The 19,415-nt window shown below is 39.5% G+C and overlaps 1 protein-coding gene across 4 annotated transcripts in view; it reads left to right on the top strand.

Annotated features, from left to right (window-relative positions):
- Positions 1–19,415, top strand: part of IP6K1 (inositol hexakisphosphate kinase 1) — a 68,333-nt gene that overhangs the window by 14,544 nt on the left and 34,374 nt on the right. For 2 of the 4 annotated variants that reach the window (XM_058558766.1, XM_058558797.1), the window contains exon 2: positions 3,203–3,277. The exons of the other annotated variants lie outside the window; for them this stretch is intronic. The gene's annotated coding sequence lies outside the window, so the exon portion shown is untranslated. The remainder of the gene's footprint in view (positions 1–3,202; positions 3,278–19,415) is intronic. 4 annotated transcript variants of the gene reach the window in all.

Raw genomic sequence — 19,415 nt, 5'->3', positions numbered from 1 at the left:
TTGAGTTTTAGGAAATCTTTATATACTCTGGATACCAGTGAGATATATGTTTTGTGAATATTTTATCTCAGTCCATGGTGACTTGCTTATTTGTTTTATTAGTATATTTTAAATATCAGAAGTTTTCAGTTTTGTTGAAGTCTGATTTATCAGTATTCTCTTTTTTTTTTTGTGAGGAACATCAGCCCTGTGCTAACATCTGCCAATCCTCATCTTTTTTTTTTGCTGAGGAAGACTGGCCCTGGGCTAACAGCCATGCCCATCTTCCTCCACTTTATGTGGGAGGCCGCCACAGCATGGCTTGCCAAGCGGTGCAACGGTGCGTGCCCCGGATCCAAACCAGTGAACCCCGGGCTGCCCCAGCGGAGCGCGCGCACTTAACTGCTTGTGCCACTGGGCCGGCCCCTATCTGTATTTTCTTTTATGGTTATTGCTTTTTGTGTCCTGTCTGAGGAATCCTTGCCTACTTCTAAGTGTTGGAGATTTTCCCTGTGTTTTCACCTGGAAGTTTTATGGTTTTAGCTTTTTACATTTGGGTTTCTGATGCATCTTAATTTTTGAGTATTGTGTAAGATTGTGGATGAGGTTCATTTTTTCCCCCCATATGGATGTCTTGTTCCAGTACCAGCACTATTTGCTGAAAAGACTAATGTATTTATTATTTATCTAATTACTCTAAAACTTAGCAGTTTAAACCAGCAAATATTTATAATTTTATTTATTTTTTCCCCCCAAAGCCCCAGTAGATAGTTGTATGTCACAGCTGCTCATCCTTCTAGTTGCTGTACGTGGCACGTGGCCTCAGCATGGCCGGAGAAGCGGTGCGTCAGTGCGCGTCCAGGATCCGAACCCCGGGCCTCCAGCAGCGGAGTGCGCGCACTTAACGGCTAAGCCACGGGGCCGGCCCCCAGCAAATATTTATTACCTAGGTTTCTGAGGGTCAGAAATTCAGGAGGGGCTTAGCTGGGTGGTTCTGGCTCACAGTCTCTCCTGAAGTTGCAGTTAAGATGTGTTCTGGGGCTGCAGTCATCTGAAGGTTTGCCTGGGGCTGGAGGATCTTTTTCCAAGATGACTTACTCACGTGGCTTTTGGAAGGAGTCCTCAGTTCCTTGACATGTGGGCTCTCTGAGAGTCCTCAAGACATGCAGTTATCTCCTCCAGAGTGAATGATCCAAGACAGAGAAGAAGCTGTGATGCCTCTTATGACCTAATCACACACTGTCACTTCTGCCACATTCTATTCATTAGAATTAAGTCCCTAAGTCCAGCCCATACTCAAGGGGAGAAGAGGGTAGGGCTCCACCTTTTGGGGGAAGGAATGTCAAAAAATTTGACATAGTTTAAAACTACCACAACTTTCTCTCCCCGTTTGTTTGCTTGGCACTTTTGTCAAAAAACGACTGTATAGGTATGGGCCTATTTCTGGGATCTCTGTTTTGTTCTATTGATATATTTGTTTATCTGTATGCCAGTACCTCACTGCTGTAGCTTTATAGCAAGTCTGGAAATCAGGTAGTGTAAGTCGTCCAACTTTATTCTTCTTTATCAAGATTAATTTGGATGTTTTAGGTTCTTTGTATTTCCATATACATTTTAGAATTAGTTTGTCAATTTCTGTAAAAAAGTCTGCAGACATTATAGTTGGGTTTCCATTGAATCTATAGATTCATTTGGGGAGAATTGACATCTTAATAGTATTGAGTCTTTTCTAATTCATTTACATGGTATAGATCTCCATTTATTTACGTTGCCTTTAATTTCACGCTGCATTGTTAGATTGTTTTCAATGTGGAGGTCTTTCACATATTTTGTTAAATTTATTCCAAGATATTTGATATTCTTTTGTGTGTGTGTGTGTGTGTGTGTGTGTGTGTGTGTGTGTGTGTGTGAGGACAGTCAGCCCTGAGCTAACATCCATGCTAATCCTCCTCTTTTTGGTGAGAAAGACCGGCTCTGAGCTAACATTTATTGCCAGTCCTCCTCCTTTTTTTCCCCAAAGCCCCAGTGGATAGTTGTATGTCATAGTTGCACATCCTTCTAGTTGCTGTATGTGGGATGCGACCTCAGCATGGCCGGAGAAGCGGTGTGTCTGTGCGCGCCCGGGATCCGAACCCGGGCCACCAGTAGTGAAGCGCACGCCCTTAACCGCTAAGCCACGGGGCCGGCCCATACTTGATATTCTTTTAATGCTATTGTAAATTAATTGTTTTTAAAAAAATTGTGGTAAAATATACATAACAAAATTTACCGTTATTATTTTTTTGTTTGTTTCTTTTTTGCTGAGGAAGATTAGCCCTCAGCTAACATTTTTTTTTTTATAATTTTTTTTTTATTTATTTACTTTTCCCCAAAGCCCCAGGAGATAGTTGTATGTCATAGTTGCACATCCTTCTAGTTGCTGTATGTGGGACACGGCCTCAGCATGGCCGGAGAAGCGGTGCATCGGTGCGCGCCCGGGATCCGAACCCGGGCCGCCAGTAGTGGAGCGCGTGCACTTAACCGCTAAGCCACAGGGCTGGCCCTGCCCTCAGCTAACATTTGTTGCTAGTCTTCCTCTACTCTGTATGTGGGTTGCCCCCACAGTGTGGCTGAAAAGTGGTGTAGGTCTCCACCCGGGATCCGAACCCATGAACCGGGGCCGCGAAGTGGGATGCGCCAAACTTAACCACTATGCCACGGGTCGGCCCCCATTTTAACTATTTTAAGTGTACAATACGTGGCATTAAATACATTCACCATGTTGTGTAGCCATTATCACTGTCTATTTCAAGCACTTTTTCATCATCTCAAATAGAAATTCTGTACATATTATACAATAATGCCCCATTCTCCCCTCCCCCCAGCCCCTTGTAACCTCTAATCTACTTTCTATCTCTATGAATTTGCCTAGTCTAGATATTTCATGTAAGTAGAATCATACAATTTTTATCCTTTGGTGCCTGGCTTATTTCATTTAGCATAATGTTTTCAAGGTTCATCCATGTTATAGCATGTATCAGAATTTCATTCCTTTTTGTGACCAAATAGTATTCTATTTTAGGTGTATACCACATTTTATCTATCCATTCATCTGTTGATGAAAACAGGTTGTATCCACCTTTTGGCTATTGTGAATAATGCCACTATGAACATTGGTGTTTAAATATCTGTTTGAGTCCCTGCTTTTAATTGTTTTTTTTTGTTTGTTTGTTTGCTGAGGAAGATTTGCCCTGAGCTAACATCCACTGCCAGTCTTCATCTTTTTGTAGAGAAGCTGCCACAGCATGGCCACTGACAGGTGAGTGGTATAGGTCGGTGCCCAGGAACTAAACCCGGACCACTGAAACAGAGTGTGCCGAACTTAACCACTAGGCCACCGGGCCTGGCCCTCAATTCTTTTGAGTAGGAGTGGAATACCTTGGAGTGGAATTGCTGAATCGTATGGAAATTCCCTGTTTAATTTTTTGAGGAACTGCCGTACCATACTGTCTTCCACAGCAACTGCACCATTTTGCATTCCTAGCAGCAGTGCACATGGGTTCCAGTTTCTCCACATCCTCACCAACTTTTGTTATTTTATGTTTTTTGGATAATAGCCATTCTATTGGGTGTGAAGTGATATCTCATTGTGGCTTTGATTTGCATTTCTCTGCTGACTAATGATGTTGAGCGTCTTTTCATGTGCTTATTGGCAGTTGTAAATCTTCTTTGGAGAGATGTCTGGTCAGGTCCTTTCGCCATTTTTTAATTGGGTTTTTAATTTTTTTTTTTTTAATTGGTTTATAACATTGTAAAAATTTCAGGTGTACATCATTGTACTTCTATTTCTGCATGGACTACATCATGTTCACCACCAAAATACTAATTACAACCCATCACCACACACATGTACCAAATTATCCCCTTCACCCTCCTCCCTCCCCCCTTCCCCTCTGGTAACCACCAATCCAATCTCTGTCCCTATGTGTTTGTTTATTGTTGTTATTATCTACTACTTAATGAAGGAAATCATACGGTATTTGACCTTCTCCCTCTGACTTATTTCACTTTGCATTATAATTTTTTTGTTGTTGAGTTGTAGGGGTTCTCTGTGTATTCTGGATGTTAATCCCTTATCAGATGTATAATTTGCAGATATTTTCTCCCATTCTTTGTGTTGTCTTTTCATTCTCTTGATAGTGTCCTTTGATGCACATAAATTTAATTTTGATGAAGACCAATTTATCTATTTTCTTTTATTGCCTGTGCTTTTGTTGTCATATCCAAGAAATCATTGCCAAATCCAAGGTCATGCAGCTTTTTGTCCCCCCTGTATTTTCATCTAAGAGTTTTATAGTTTTAGCTTGTAAGTTTAGGTCTTTGATCCATTTTGAGTTAATTTTTTTTTTTTTTAAAGATTTTATTTATTTATTTTTTCCCCCAAAGCCCCAGTAGATAGTCGTATGTCATAGCTGCACATCCTTCTAGTTGCTGTATGTGGGACTCAGCCTCAGGATGGACGGAGAAGTGGTGCCTCGGTGCGCGCCCGGGATCCGAACCCCGGGCCGCCAGCATCAGAGCGCGCGCACTTAACCACCAAGCCACGGGGCCGGCCCTGAGTTAATTTTTTTATATGATGTGAGGTAATGGTCTGACTTCACTCTTTTGCATGTGGCTGTTCAGTTTTCTCAGCACTGTTTATTGAAAAGACTGTCTTTTCCCCATTGATTGGTCTTGGCACCATTGTTGGAAATGGATTGGTACCTGTATTGGTTAATACCAAGTCTGGATACCAAAATCTGTGGATGCTCAAGTCCCTTATATAAAACGCCATAGTATTTGCATATAACCTGCACACATCCTCCCATATACTTTAAATCATCTTTAGATTACTTATAATACCTAATACAATATAAATGCTATTTAAATAGTTGTCATACTGTATTTAAGGAATAATGACAAGAAAAAACAAGTCTGTACGTGTTCAGAACAGATGCAATCATCATAGGCTTTTTGATCTGCAATTGGTTGAAATTGTGAATGTGAAACCTGCAGATACGGAGGGCCGACTGTATATAAGAGGGTTCGTTTTTGGGCTTTCTATTCTATTCTGTTGGTCTATATGTCTGTCTTTATGCTAGTACCACACTCTTTTGATATTGTTCTTTGTGATAAGTTTTTTTTTTTTTTTTTGCAGGGGAAGATTCGCCCTAAGCTAACATCTGTTGCCAATCTTGCTCCTTTTTTTCTTCTTTTTCCCCCCAAAGCCCCAGTACATAGTAGTGTATAGTAAGTGCAGTAAGTTTTGAAATCAGGAAATGTGATTCCACCAACTTTGTTTTACAAGAATGTTGGCTATTCAAGGTCCTTTGAAATTCCATATGAATTTCTGGATGGGTTTTTCTATTTCTGCAAAAACCACCATTGGGATTTTGTTAGAGATTATGTTCAGCCTATAGATCTCTTTCGGTATTGTGTCATTTTAACAATATTAAGTCTTCCAATTCATCAACATGGGATGTCTTTCCATTTATTTGTATCTTTAATTTCTTTCAGCAATGTTTTGTAGTTTTCAGAATACAGGTCTTTCACATCCCTGGTTAAATTAATTGCTCAGTATTTTATTCTTTTTGATACTATTGTAATGGAATTGTTTTCTTAATTTCCTTTTTGGATTATTCATTGCTAGTGTATAGAAATGCAACTGATTTTTTTTTTTTTTTCTGTGAGGAAGATCAGCCCTGAGCTGACATCCGTGCCAATCCTCCTCTTTTTGCTGAGGAAGACCAGCTCTGAGCTAACATCTGTGCCCATCTTCCTTCACTTTATATGGGACGCCGCCACAGCATGGTCTGACAAGCGGTGCGTTGGTGTGTGCCTAGGATCCGAACCCGGGCTGCCAGCAGCGGAGTGCGTGTACTTAACCGCTACGCCATGGGGCTGGCCCTCGAAATGCAGCTGATTTTTGTATGTTGATTTTGTACCCTGCAAATTTGCTGAATTAGTTTATTAGCTCTAACAGTGGTTTTCTGTGTGTGTGTGCGTGTAATTTTAGGGTTTTCTACGTACAAGGTCATGTGATCTGCAAACAGATAACATTCCTTCTTCCTTTCCAATTTGGATGTCTTTTATTTCTTTTTCTTCCTAATTCCGCTGACAAGAACTTCTCTTGTAATTTCTTTGACCCATTAGTTTAAGGGTATGTTGTTTAATTTCCACATATTTTTGAATTTTCTAGTTTTTCTTTTATTGATTTCTAGTTTTATTCTGTGATTGAGAAAGAAACTTCATATCATTTCAGTCTTTTAAAATTTATTAAGACTTATTTTCTCACCTAATATGTGATCTATTCTTGAGAATGTTCCATGTGCACTTGAGAATAGTATATACTTTGCTATTGTTGGGTTGAGTATCTGTATATATCTGTTAGGTCTAATTGGTTTATAATGTTGTTCATATCCTCTGTTTCCTTATTGATATTCCATCTGGTTATTCTTTCCATTTCTGAATGTGAGATTTTGAAATCTCTATTCTTTTAGAAGTGTCTTTTTCCCCTTCTATTCTATCAAGGTTTTTTTTTTTTTTTGTGAGGAAGATCAGCCCTGAGCTAACATCCATGCTAATCCTCCTCTTTTTGCTGAGGAAGACCGGCCCTGAGCTAACACCTATTGCCAATCCTCGTCCTTTTTTCCCCCCAAAGCCCCAGTAGATAGTTGTATGTCATAGTTGCACATCCCTCTAGTTGCCATATGTGGGTCGCAGCCTCAGCATGGCCGGACAAGTGGCGCCTCAGTGCGCGCCCAGGATCCGAACCCGGGCTGCCAGTAGTGGAGCGCGTGTACTTAACCGCCAAGCCAGGGGGCCGGCCCTCTATCAGTTTTCTATCAATTTTTGCTTCACACCTTTTGTGGCTTATTATGTGCATATATAATTGTTTTTTCTTCTCGCTGTTCTAATCTTTCATCAATATATAATATCCTTTGTGTCGGTTGTAAACTTTTATGACTTAAAGTCTGTTATTAGTATAGCTAGCCTTGCTCTGCTTTGGTTATTGTTTGCATAGAATATCTTTTTCCATCCTTTGACTTTTAACCAAAGAGGTGAAAAGAGTGTCTTTGTATCTCATGTGAGTCATTGTAGACAGCATATAGATGGACCATGTTTTTTTAAAATTCATTCCGCTAATCTCTGCCTTTTAAAAGGAGAGTTAAGGGCCGGCCCTGTGGCTTCGCGGTTAAGTGCACACGCTCTGCTACTGGTGGCCCCGGTTCGGATCCTGGGCATGCATCGACGCACCGCTTCTCTGGCCATGCCGAGGCCGTGTCCCACATGCAGCAACTAGAAGGATGTGCAACTATGACGTACAACTATCTACTGGGGCTTTGGGGGGGGGGTGGAAAGGAGGAGGATTGGCAATAGATGTTAGCTCAGAGCTGGTCTTCCTCAGCAAAAAGAGGAGGATTAGCATGGATGTTAGCTCAGGGCTGATCTTCCTCACAAAAAAAAAAATAAATAAATAAAAAATAAATAAAAGGAGAGTTTAGTCCATTTACATTTAATGTGATTACTGATCAAGAAGGAGTAGCTTCTGCTGTTTATCTGTTTTCTGTGTGTCTTATATGTTTTTGTTCCTCAATTACTCCATTATCGCCTTTTTTTTGTATTTAGTTGATTTTTCATGTATATTTTGATTCTCTTCTTCCTTTTTGTGTATATTTTTAAGTTATTTTCTTAGTGTTACCTTGGGGATTAAAATTAACATCTTAAACTGATAACAACCTAGTTCGAATAATACCAAGTTAGTTTCTTTTCTTTTTTTTTATAATTTTTTTGGTGAAGAGGATTCAGTCTGAGCTAACATCTGTTGCCGATCTTCCTCTTTTTTGTTTGTTTTTTTTTTTGCTTGAGGAAGATTAGCCCTGAGCTAATGTCTGTGCCAGTCTTCCTCTGTTTTGTATGTGGATCACCGCTTCAGCATGGCTTGACAAGTGGTGTAGGTCCACACCCGGGATTTGAACCCGAGAGCCCAAGCCGCTGAAGCAGAGTGCGTGAACTTAACCACTACCCTGTGGGGCCGGTCCCCCAAGTTAGTTTCAATAGTATACAGATGCTCTGCTCCTATACACCTCTATCCCTCTCTCTTTTTATTTATTTATACATACATATATATTTATATTGTTTTAAGATTACATCTTTGTGTATTGTATGCCCATTAATGTAGATTTATAAATAGTTTTATGTATTTGCCTGGTAAATCATATAGGAAAAAGAGAGAAGTTACAAACTGTGCAATAATACTGGCTTTTATATTTATCTCTGTAGTTATGTTTACCAGTGTTGTATATTTTTCATATGGCTTTGAGTTGTCCTTTGATTTTAGCTTGAAGGGCTCCCTTTAAGCATTTCTGATAGGCCTGGTCTACTGGTAATGAACTCTTTTAGTTTTTGTTATTTGGAAACGTCTTAATTTCTCCTTCATTCTTGAAGGATAGTTTTGCTGTACATAGAATTCTTGGTTGACAGGTTTTTTCCTTTCAGAACTCTAAATATCTCCTCCCACTTCCTTCTTGAGGTTTCTGAGGAGAAATCAGCTGTTAATCTTATTGAGGATCTCTTGCAGATTACGAGTTGCATCTCTCTTACTGTTTTAAATATTCTCTCCTTGTCTTTGGGTTTCAGCAGTTTCGTAGTGTGTTTTTGTTTTATAATGTGTCTTGGTGTGGGTCTCTTTGAGATCTTACTTGGGACTCATTAAGCTTCTTGGACATGTACAGTTATGTGTCGCTTAACAACAGGGATATGTTCTGAGAAATGCATAATTAGGCGATTTCAGCATTGTGTGAACATCATAGAGTGTACTTACAAAATCTAGATGGTATAGCTTACTATGGGCCTAAGCTCCATTATAATCTTATAGGACCACTGTTGTATATGCAATCTGTCGTTGACTGAAATGTTATATGGTGCATGACTGTATATTCATGTCTTTCCTCAGATTTGGAAAGTTTTTAGCCGTTATTTCTTCAAACATTTTTTCTGTCCCTTTTTCTCTCTCCTCTTGTTGGAATTTCTATAATACATATATTGTTACATTTGGTGGTGTCCCACAGGTCCCTCAGACTCTTTACTTTTCCTTATCTTTTTTCTTTTTGCCTCTTAGACTGAATAATGTCAATTATCTTACCTTCAGGTTCGCTGATACTTCTTATGTGTGCTCATACCTGCTGTTGAACCCCTCTAGTGAGTTTTTCATTTTAGTTATTGTACTTTTCAGCTGCAGAATTTCTGTTTGGTTTCTTTTTATAATTTCTATCTCTTTATTGCTTTTTTCATTTTGTTCATACGTCCTTTTCCTGATTTCCTTTATTGATGGTTTTCTTTAGCCCATTGAATGTAATTAAGACAGTTGATTTAAATCTTTGACTAATAATAATTCTGTTTTTGCTTTCTCAGGTTTTATTTTTGGTCAGCTTCTCTTTTTTCTGTGAGTGGGCATTAATTTTCTGTTTCTTTGTATGTTTTGTAATTTGTTTTTAAAACTAGACATTTGAGTATTATGTTGTGATAACTTTAGAAATCAAATTCTCCCACTCCTCAGGGATTGCTAGTTTTTGCTCATTGAGTGCTAGAGCCTTCCATTTGTGAATTTTCCAAATTAAGTTTGGAAATTTGCATTCTTTGTTATATTTGGTCATTGAAATATCTGTTCAGTTATCTCTGCGGTTAGCCAGTGACCTGATAAAGATTTCCTTAAATGTCTGGCTCCCAAAGAGGGGAAAATAAAAACAAGTACTATCCTCTTAAATCCCCTGGAAGCCACTTCAGCCTGTGGGTGCTGAAAGAATGGTCATCAGCCTCTGGCCTGCTCGTCATTGATCAAAAGCAGCCATAAGGGGCCAGCCCGGTGGCAAAGTGGTTAAGTTAGCATGCTCTGCTTCAGTGGCCTGGGGTTCGCAGGTTCGGATCCCAGGTGTTGACTGACACGCAGCTCATCGGGCCATGCTGTGGCAACATCCCATATACAAAATAGAGGAAATGAGCACAGATGTTAGCTCAGAGCTAATCTTCCTCAGCGAAAAGAGGAGGATTGGCAATGGATGTTAGCTCAGAGCCAGTCTTCCTCACACACACACAAAAAACCAGCCATCATGAGTCAGAACACACAACCCGATATATGGAGGACAAGGTCTTCATTGCCCACCCTAGTCTCCAGCAAGCCACATCAAGAATGAGGGCAGCCGTCCCACTGCTGCTTTCTGTGGGACCGGGAGTTGGGTAGCTGCTACACAAAAGGCTGAAATTTACCAAAATTCATCAGCCTCTTCATCAGGCTCTACCTTGGAAGCTTCATGTGTTCCAGCTAGATTCCAGAGTTCCAAAAGTTACTTCTGACAGTTTCTGCCAACTCACCAGTTGTTTGGGTGGAGGAATGGATTCCTGCTATTTTCCATGAAGTCACTCTAAAGCATTGTTTCTTAAATTTTGTTTTCTAATTGTTTGCTGCTAGCATATAAAAATATAATTGACTTTAGTATATTGACCTTGTATCCTATGACTTTCCTAAATTCACATATTAGTTTTAGAAGTTGTTTTGTAGATTCCTAAGTATTTTCTTTGTAAACAATCATGTTATCTGTGGATAAAAAAAGTCTTATTTCTTCCTTCTGGTCTTTATGCTTTTTATTTCTTTTTTTTGCCTCGTTGTACTGGCTGACAAAATATTGAACAGAAATGGGGAGAGTGGACATCTTTGCATTATTTTGATTATATGAGGGAAATTCAGAATTTTGTATTGAGTATGATGTCAGCCATAGGTTTTTTTTTTTTTTTTGAGGAAGATAGTCCCTGAGCTAACATCTATTGCCAATATTCCTCTTTTTTTTTTCTCCCCAAAGCCCCCAGTACATAGTTGTATATCCTAGTTGTAGGTCCTTCTAGTTCTTCTATGAGGGATGCGGCCTCAGCATGGCTTGATGAGCGGCGAGTAGGTCTGCACCCAGGATCCGAACTGGCAAACCCCAGGCTGCCAAAGCGGAACACGCAAACTTAACTGCTGCACCACTGGGCTGGCCCCAGCCATAGGTTTTTCATAAGTGTCCTTTTATCAGGTGAGGAAGTTTCCTTCTATTTTTAGTTTGTTGAGAGTTTTTAATCATGAATGGGTGTTGAATTTTGTAAAGCTTTTTCCTGTGTATATTGAGAAGATCATGATTGTTCTCCTTACTTTTGTTAATATGGTGAATTACATTGATGGATCCTTCAGATATTTAATCAACCTTGCATTCCCCACTTTGTCATGATGTATTATTCTTTCTATCATTGGGTTTATTTTGTTAAAAAATTTTTAAAGGATTTTTGGTGTCTATGTTCATGAAGGATGTTGGTCTATAATCTTTTTCTTTTTCTTTTTTGGTAAGGTTCTTTTTTAGGTTTGGTTATCAGGGATAAAACAAGTTGGAAAGGAAGTATTCTTTCTCTCCCTGTTTTCTGAAAGAATTCGTAAGATTGGTGTTATTTCTTCCTTAAATGTTTGATAGAATTCATTAGTGAAACCATTTGTGTCTGTAGTTTTACTTGTGGAAAGGTTTTTGATAAATCCAATTTTCTGTATAGATATAGGGCTATTCAGGTTTTATATTTTATCTTGTGTCAGTTTTAGTTAATTGTATTTTTCAAGGAATTTGTTCATTTTGTCTAAGTTGTTGAATTTATTGGTATACAATTGTTCATAATATTAACATTATTCTTTTAATGCCTGTAGGATCTGAATGATGTCCCTTTTCCCATTCCTGATAGTGGTAATTTGTGTGTTCTTTTTTTATTGATCAGTTTCTCTAGAGGTTTATCAATTTTATTGATTTTTTCTCCAAAAGACCTACTTTTGGCTTTGTTAATTTTTTCTTTTTTCTTTTTCTATTTTATTGAGTTCTGCTTATATTATTTCTTCACTTCTGCTTACTTTGGTCTTTTTGTAGCTTCTTAAGGAGAACCTTAGGTCATTAATTTTATATTTCTAAGACTTTTAAAGCTATAAAATTTCATCATTGCTTTAAGTGCATCAGTATAGTATATACTTTTAAAGTGTTTTCTCATATGTTATGTCACCCTGAAAAGTACACAAGAGAAATAGTCTCAAATCTAACTTATCGACAGGGAAAAGAAGTGAATTGGTATATTGAAGGCTACACAACTCGTTAATCATGGGAGTGATGCTTGCTTCTAGGTTGAGTTCCACTCTTTATTTTTTCACGTAGTTTCTGACTCCCAGAATCCTGAGAGCTCTATGTGTTCAGGCTGTTCAGTTCCGTATGTCATGTGAGGGTCAGGAAAGAAAGCTGAAAGAGTGGAGAGATTTGGAACCTGCTCTTAAGGAGTGATGTTTCTCTGGAGACATCTCTACACTTGTCTAAGTTGGAAGTTGTTATGGATTTGTGTAGGTGAAAGTTAGTGCCCATCTTTCTGGAGCTTCAGGTTGTCTATGAGGTAAATAGAAGTGCTTTTCTGATGTTTAAAAGTGCTTAAAAATAGTAATTCTGATGTTTCACTGGAGGGTAGAAGCCAACTAGAATCTAATCTGCTTGAAGCAGTCAAACTCTGTTGCATTTTGTGAGGCATTAAACAGGTCATTTACTTCTTCTGTTCACAGGCTTTCCCCACACTATCACTTTGCATGTTGCTCATCTGCTTCTGGGTACCCTCTAATAAAATCTTTATCTGCATGATGGATTTTCAGATATGTCATTATGTGGCCCCCAGTGGTGTGTGGTTCTAAATGAAGGGACTGCTTATTGAGTTTGTGCCCTGAAATTTTCTTGCATTGTTTTCTCAGTGTCTATGTGAGAATTGTGCTGTGTGGGCTTTGAGGGGGACTCTCACAGGAGGGCAGGAACATAGGATACCAAGAACATGGTCCTTAAAGGAGAGAACCTGAGCTGGTCTCAGCCCCAACGTGGGAGTAGCAGCAGCTTATTCCAAAAGAGCAAAACTCAGTGGAACTGTATTTTGTGGTGGACACTTCATCGTATCCCCCAAGTACAGCTGAATACAACCCTGTGTCCATGTCTGAGGAATTTGATCTTTGATTGTATTTTTAGATAATCTGCAGAGTAGTGTAGCATCAAGACGTTTAAGTATGTGATTTCACCACCACAGGGAGAGTCCTCTGGACTGTAGCTGTATCTCATTTTTAGGTGTATGTTGACTCTTGGTGCCTCTTTTAAAATAGTGTAGAATTCAGTGATTTAAAACTCCTTTGGAGTTCTAACAGTTTTGTGGTATCATTGAAACACCACAGGAAAGACAGGAGCTATTTTTTGGTTGCATAATTTCTAACTCTGGAGATTTTTCTTGTTCTAAGCTAGTAATCATCTTCAGCGTGTGTGTGTGGGGTGTCTTATTGAGGCCTCCAAGTAATCCAAAAAGTTCAGTGGTGTAACCTGAGCTTTAGTTTCACCTCTCCTAGGTGTAGGAGATTTTATTTCCATGTTTTACCTCTTTAATAGCAAGACACATGAGAATATCACTAGTACAAGGTAGCAGATTTGTACCTGGAGTGACCTCCAGTTATAAACCCAAAGTGGCAGCTAATTTGAAATTCGGGGGAGTGATAAGAATTTTTGTTCTTTTGTTTCTGTTCTGAAATAGAGAGAGAGCACATTTTATTCAAAAGATGTTATGGTGAGGGAAAATCCCAAGTAGAGAGGTATCTACATCGGTTTCCTAGCCACTTTAGGGTGTGTTCACCTCTGCCTCTGTCCTATCAGCTTGCCCCTGCTGTGTTCAGCTTCTCTTTTAGTTGAGCTACAATAGGATGGAGGAGGAGATGTCAGAAACCTAGTTTGTGAGAGCAGGCCTGATACTGTCCCTTTGCATCTTTCTTTCAGTAGTACAGAAGCTTCTCTCTTCAGCTTTGGGTCTTCACTGGGATTGGTAGTTTGAGATAAGTCTAGGAAGCTCACTCTTCCGTATTTTAGCATTTTAGACAGTCTCATTTTAAGTGTTCTGTGGTTTGTGTATGTGTGTTTTTTTAGAACCGTTTTTCCTGTCTTTCTACATATGTGCTTTCTAGGTTTGACGATTTTTAGATTTTGTTGTAAATGTGCTAGGCAGAGACTTACCTGATTCAGGTATGGCTCACCTGAACTGACTATTTAGTCACAGCACTGGTATTCCTGTGGCTTCTTGTTAAAGACTAATCCTATACAAATTATGAGCAGACAGTGCTTCAGGTGAGAAGGATGGGGCACCTTTGTTTCTTCTTTCTTTTGGGGTTTCCTCATTTTGAAATCCCCTGTATCACTTTGGACCTGTATTCTTAAAATTCTGTCCTCAAACCCCCTTTTTTCCACTCTCTTTAGCACAGTCTTGAGACAGACATCTTCAAAAGGATCTTTACTAAAAAAATATATCTGGGGAAGCACAGGTTTCTAATCTTTAGAAATCCAGTAACAATAGGAAAGGGGTACACTGGATTCTAGCTTCTCTCTTTGTCCTAAATTAATTCTGTTCTGGCTGTTTCTTGATGGGCTGGCACATCTCAGACCTCCTGCCTAGTTTCCTTTTCTCCTTGCTCCCCGTTTGTTCTCAGCCTGGTGTCCTCAGGAGAATGTCACTGTGTCCTTTGCTCCTGGGATAGGACCCAGGAGTCTAAACAATCCGTTGTCTCTTCTCTGAGGACAAACAATGAAAGAGATGCCTTTAAGCCTTCTTTGTCTTGTTTCAAACCTCCCAGATTGCTCTAGGCCTCTGCACACATTTCTGGTTTCTAGGTGAGGGTTGTGCCAGTCCCTTGTAGATTGGAAAAGCAGGCTCAGGTTGGCCAACCCTACTTACCTCGAGAACATTCCCTGTATTTCCCTCCTTCTTAAAGGAGAGGTTTGTGAGCATCTGTTTGAAACCATCCATGGCGATGGGGTAAGGAGGATTGATCTCTCTTACCCTTCTAAGTATACCTAATCTGTATCAGTGCCTACAGTCTCATATGTAAAAGCAAGAATGGACTTGAACTTAAGAAAGTATTAGGTTCCCTTGGTTATATGCTTTAGAGAACAAACATAATTTCATGTTAGTTTTCTGCTGTAGTTTTTTTGTCCACGAATTTGGGGGTATTTCAGTGTCTTTTCCTGTCAGAGTCCATATCAACTTATTTCTGAAATTAGTTAGAAATTAGTTTTCATAAAGTCCAGAGGTATGCAACCCAGGCTTTGTGTGTTGTTCTTTTCTGTTAGAGTAACTTATCAGTCCATTGTGTTCTTTTTAGTTAAGAATGATTTTGCTATTTTTCCCTTGGATTGTATCAGAGAGTAAAAAACAAACTGAAGATACATTATTGCCAGAATTTTACTTAGCATTCCTCACTTACCAAGTTTAATTTTTAAGAAACTAAATAAATTTCATATGATTTTTTTAAAGAGCATGTTATTTTGTCATTATGCTTTTAGTACTTAAATGGATATGTTTAATTTTAGAAGAGGTAGTAGAAATACTGGATTTCTAAACCAATTTTTATGAAATTTTGAGGAAATTTGCAAATATACCTGTGCTACGTGAAGGCACGAAGAATGCTTCTCTTTATAAAAAGATTGCAGGGGCTGGCCCAGTGGCGTAGTGGTTAAGTTCACGTGCTCTGCTTCAGGAGCCCGGGGTTTGCAGGTTTCATCTTGGGCACGGACCTACGCACCGTTTATCAAGCCATGCTGTGGCAGGCATCCCACATAAAGAGTAGAGGAAGATGGGCACGGATGTTAGCCTAGGGCTAATCTTCCTCAGCAAAAAGAGGATTGGCAACAGATGTTAGCTCAGGGCTAATCTTCCTCACCAAAAAAAAAAAAAAAAAAGATTGCATATCAAACCCAGGTGGTTAATCTGAGGCTATAAAAATATGTTGGCTGCACAATTTGGAGTTCTAACCAGACTTCTTTTTTTTTTTTATAATTTTATTTATTTATTTTTTCCCCCAAAGCCCCAGTAGATAGTTGTATGTCATAGTTGCACATCCTTCTAGTTGCTGTATGTGGGACGCGGCCTCAGCATGGCCGGAGAAGCGGTGTGTTGGTGCCCGCCTGGGATCCGAACCTGGGGCCGCCAGCAGCGGAGCTCGCGCACTTAACCACTAAGCCACCTGGCCGGCCCTCTAACCAGACTTCTTAGAGTGCATGTCTGCTGATCTGCATTTTGAGTGTCTATCTGTGCTCACCCGACTACTGAACTTGGTCACTAGATATTATCTTGCTCTTGCTGTGGAGACTGTGCCTTCCTAGTTCTTAAAATAGTCCTGACCTTGTTCACCGCCATATCTGATTGCGATTTCTCTTTCTTTGCCAGAGCTTTTCTTCATTGCCACTTTCTAGGCTTACTGTGTTGTTGATTTAAAACAAACAAACAAAAAAACTATTTACATTGTATCTCCTAAATTTGGTTCAAGTTCTTTGATGTGATTCATCCTTTATTTTATTTATTTATTTTTTGTGAGGAAGATCAGCTCTGAGCTAACATCCATGCCAGTCCTCCTCTTTTTGCTGAGGAAGACTGGCCCTGGGCTAACATCCGTGCCGATCTTCCTCCACTTTGTGTGGGATGCTGCCACAGCATGGCCTGACAAGCAGTGCATCAGTGCACGCCCGGGATCTGACCTCCGGGCCGCCAGCAGGGGAGTGCGCGCATGTTAACACTATGCCACGGGGCTGGCCCATGATTCATCCTTTAAAATTGGTATTATCTGGATGTTTGCCTGATTTTTCCCCCTTGTTTGTCTTTTGTATCATTAATAAAAATAACCTAATCCTCCTCTTCATCGTCTATCTTCTTTTCCTTCCATATCTTCTTCAGTTTCTGTTGTTGCTATTTTTATCCAGGTACATTTAAACATAAATCAAATCTTTTTAGAGTCAAAACACAGAATTTTGTGTTCTTTTATTTGTTGATTTGGAATTCTGTCTAGTGGCCAATATACTTTGTTCTCTGTAAAGCCACGTTACCTCCTTGTTCTGGTTGTGGTAGCCCTGGATTAGAAGTCTGTAAACTTTTTTGATTTACAACCCTAAAAAAAAAAAAGAACCTGTCCCTCCATAAACATTTTTTCATATGTTACATACTTATCCTACTGTACACATCTGTTATATACATCATATACATACATACATACATTTATTCAGCTGTTTTTATTGTGTGGCTTCCATGTGCCAGACACCTCTCCGGGCGTTTAGGATAAATGTAGTGAACAAAACAGACAAAGAGCCTTTCCTTCATGGAGCTGACATCATGATAAAAATAATAAACAGTAGACATTATCAATAAATACACTATACAATATGTCAAAAGATGTTAAGTACCATGAAAAAAAGAAAAAGTAGAAAAAGAAAGATCTGCAGAAATTAAGGGGGATGAAGAGTGCAGGTGGATTTGCAGTTTAAATTTAGGGAGGTTAAGGTAGACCTCATTGAGAAAGAGACATTTGAGCAAAGACTTTTGAAGGAAATGAGGGAGTTAGCCATGTGGATATCTGGGGGAAGAATGGTCCAGGCAGTGTGAATGGCTGATGCAAAGACCCTGAAGTGGGAATATGCCTGTGTGTCTAGCCCATATGACTAGAGTGAGGTAATATGCATGGAGAGAGGGGTAGGAAATTAGAGCAGGGAGAAAATGGGAGTGAGGAGGAATAGATCTTGTGGGATGGTGTAGGCTATAGTAAGGAGTTGGACTTCTACTCTGGGTGAGATGGGAGCCACTGCAGGATTTTGAACAGAGAAGTCACATGTTCTGACTCTCAATTTAAGAGTTACTGTGGCTGCTGCATTGAGAACAGACTGCAGGAATGCCGTGATAGAAGCAGGGACACCAGTTAGGAGGTGAGAGATGTTGAGATCACACCAGGGCAGTAGCATTAGAGGTATTGAGAAATGTTTGGATCTGGATATGTTCTGAAGGTAGAGTCAGTAGGATTACATGATATGGGGTTTGAGAGAAAGAGAGGAATCAAGAATGACTGCCAGGTTTTTGATGAGAGCAGTTGTAAAAATGGAGTTGAGGGTGGGGAAGACTGCAGGTAGGTTTTTTTGGGAGGTGAAGGAGTTGGGTTCTGTTTTGGCCATGTTAAATTTGGACTTCCTAGATCAAATAGGCAGTTGGATATATGCCTTTGCTGTCTGAAAGAGAGGACTGAACTGAAAATGTAGCTGGGCAAGAGAGGGACCAAGGACTGATCCCAGAGGCCTCCAATGTTAAGAGGCTGGGCAGAAGAGGTAGAAAAAGCAGAGTAGACTGAGTAACAGGAAGATGAGGAGAGTGTGGTGCTTGAAGGCCAAGCAAAGAAAACAGATCAAGGAGCTCTCATATTTTCTTCCTACTTCCAGGGGATTGTGATGGTATTCATATCCCACTTTGGAACCATTGCTAGTATATGCTTCTCCTATCGTTTACTCTATTGGCATCAGGCTTTCAGCACTATGAAGCCTTTTTGTTTTTTAATGAAACATAAATTCAGAGAATAATACAGTACTAATGTACTTGACACAGATTTAAAAATGTTAACATTTTACCATATTTGTTTTCAAACTTTTTAAAAAGAAATAAAAAAAATTATAGATAAAGCTGAAGTTCCCTTTTCTTCCTAGATACCAGTCCCTGCCTTTCGTTTCCTCTTCTAAAGTTGGTGCACATCTTTGCATTCCATGTCATTGTTTTTGTGAATACATATATGTATTCATAAATTCATGTATAATCTAGTATTGTTTTACATATTAAAAATTTTCAGTGGCATCATGCTAGAAATATCATTTCCAAACTTGCTTTTTCCAGTTTTTGGTTTTGAAATGTATTCATGTCAGATGAATCTAACACAGTCTATATACGTAGATCATTAGTTCAATACTGTACAATTTATTAATATACCCATTCATTTATCCATTTCCCCATTTAGATGGTTTCTCATTTTTATGTTACAACAATGCTGCAGTGAACATCCTTGAACCTGCCATCTTGGGCATGTGCTGGGTTATGAAGGGTGCACATCTTTGGTTTTGGGTTGCCATCAACAGAATAGGAGATGACCCCATTTCTCCCTGGCTGGCCAATGCTTGGTATGTTCAGACTTTAATTTTTTGCCAGTTTTATAGGAATGAAATGGTTTCCTGTTTTATTTTTTTTTTTCCCCTTTTTCTCCCCAAAGCCCCAGCAGATGGCTGTATGTTACGTTGCACATCCTGCTAGTTGCTGTATGTGGGATGCCGCCTCAGCATGGCGGGACAAGCGGTGCGTCGGTGCGCGCCCGGGATCCGAACCCAGGCTGCCAGTAGCGGAGCGCGCGCACTTAATCGCTAAGCCATGGGGCCGGCCCCCTAGGTTTCCTGTTTTAATTTGCATTTCCCCAATACTTTTGAGGGGGGCATCTTTCCACATGTTTATTAACCATCTGAACCTCCTCTTTTTTCCATTTTCTGGGTTTTTCCCCATTTTTATTT

Source organism: Diceros bicornis, chromosome 2 (assembly GCF_020826845.1).
Source record: "Diceros bicornis minor isolate mBicDic1 chromosome 2, mDicBic1.mat.cur, whole genome shotgun sequence".
In the NCBI taxonomy this organism is placed as follows: domain Eukaryota; kingdom Metazoa; phylum Chordata; class Mammalia; order Perissodactyla; family Rhinocerotidae; genus Diceros; species Diceros bicornis.
This window is presented reverse-complemented; position numbering and strand designations above follow the sequence as displayed.